The 1,806-nt window shown below is 27.7% G+C and overlaps 1 protein-coding gene across 1 annotated transcript in view; it reads left to right on the top strand.

Moving 5' to 3' along the window:
* Positions 1 to 1,642: 1,642 nt before the first annotated feature.
* Positions 1,643 to 1,806, top strand: part of LOC100162135 (regucalcin-like) — a 10,632-nt gene continuing 10,468 nt past the window's right edge. Inside the window, exon 1 of the mRNA XM_029488898.1 lies at positions 1,643 to 1,756. The gene's annotated coding sequence lies outside the window, so the exon portion shown is untranslated. The remainder of the gene's footprint in view (positions 1,757 to 1,806) is intronic.

Genomic DNA, 1,806 nt, shown 5'->3' with positions numbered 1-1,806 from the left:
AATTTTATTTGTTGGATAAAAAAGCTCGAAGGCAGATGAAAAATATTAAAAATCGTTAGTCACAGTTTTTTTTTATAAGCATTTAAAGATCAAATTTTAATTTGAAAAATTATTTTGTAGTTAAAAATTTATAAAATGTTCAATTTTTGTATCTAAGAATTGAAAATTTAAAACAAGATTCCACGTAGGTAATTAATTCTGTTACCAAAAAATCTAAAAAATACATTTACACGGTTTATTTTTATAGTCATTTTAAGTACAAATTTGGACGAAATTACATATTAAAAACCTAGGATAACTATTTTAGTTATTTAGTTGTGATTGTATAATATTATTCGTGGGTACTTGAAACTTCTAAAGTATACTATTATATATCTATGATAGTACCACGGTTTTTTATTGATGTATAACGCGATATAAGTACCTAATAGATATTATGATATGAATGATATGATTAATTTAGAATTTATTATAGGTACCTATTATAGGTATTTTTTTTTAATACCATAGATAAGTATATATATGTCTAATACATAGACTGATATACCGTCTCCGCTCAGAATCGTTTTTCTTATACAGTGATATTATATCATTGAATTCAAATTTAATACTGTCCATTATACAGTGACCCACTTCTAACCTACTGTACAGCAGAGCAACATCCACTTACCCACCTTTTGTTTTATTGATTTTAAATATAGTTTATCAAAAATAATAAATAGAAGTAAAATTTTTAATTAATGCAGATTGTTTTTAAAAATATTTTACAATAGAACAAATTTTTATAAAATAATGTAATATTCGCATGCACTATTACATAATTTGCATAGCTGTTGAATAAGCTAAAAGTTAATAATATGTATTTAAGATTTATGTAAGTAAGTTAAGTAATTAACATCATGAACTACCTATACAACTTTAAAGTTTAAACTTATAATTTATAATATCAATCATATTATGATAAATTTATTGATAACAATAATATCTTAACAGTGTTATGAAAATGTAAGCATTCACCTCTTAGATAAGAGAATTTCAGTAATTTTGTTGGCTTCAAAAACATTTCCAAGTTGTCTATCTAGTATTTTTATATATCTGTGTGTGCAAATTATGCTGAACTTGTCACTGATAATAATATGATTATAATCGATCCTCAGCCGACGAATGTAGTGTACAAAAACAATATACTATACCCACATTAATTATTCTACCGTGCTGTTAATCTAAGACGACAGATGGCCTTGTAAATTGTTATTTCCCCTAAAAATCATCATACACAACAGTCTTTGCCACATAAATTGAGACGGCGGCGGCAGCGCTTTTCGGTAAGTGTAGCCATTATACTTATCTATGAGTGTAGCCCAAACAAGTTCTGGCAGTGTGGACGTGTGGTGCAAAGGTCACACAGTTGGCGACGACACGCGCAGTCACCAGTTCAAACGGGGCTCAGTGCAAACAATTTTCTGCAGAATTATTTATTATTATTGTATTTTTTATATTATTTTACAATTTCTGCTTTTTGTTCATAATTAAAAGATTATTATCAGAATATTTGTTTTAAATTAATATCGTAAAATAATTTTTGTAACAATTGTTGTTTTATTGATGTATTTTCGGTAATAATATTGAAATACAGAGAACCACTGGTTTTCCGTTATCGCGCCGCCGCCGCCGCCGTCTCAATTTATCTGGCAACGACTGTATTAGTATTTAGACACACCTACGATGACGTTTTTACTTTTTATGATTCAAATAGGTATGAGTATTTCAAGTGGGTATACACATAATTTTGTATAAGTCAGGATA

Source organism: Acyrthosiphon pisum, chromosome A2 (assembly GCF_005508785.2).
Source record: "Acyrthosiphon pisum isolate AL4f chromosome A2, pea_aphid_22Mar2018_4r6ur, whole genome shotgun sequence".
NCBI classification, from domain to species: domain Eukaryota; kingdom Metazoa; phylum Arthropoda; class Insecta; order Hemiptera; family Aphididae; genus Acyrthosiphon; species Acyrthosiphon pisum.
The sequence above is the reverse complement of the archived record's forward strand: the minus strand, read 5'-3'. Positions and strand labels throughout refer to the sequence as shown.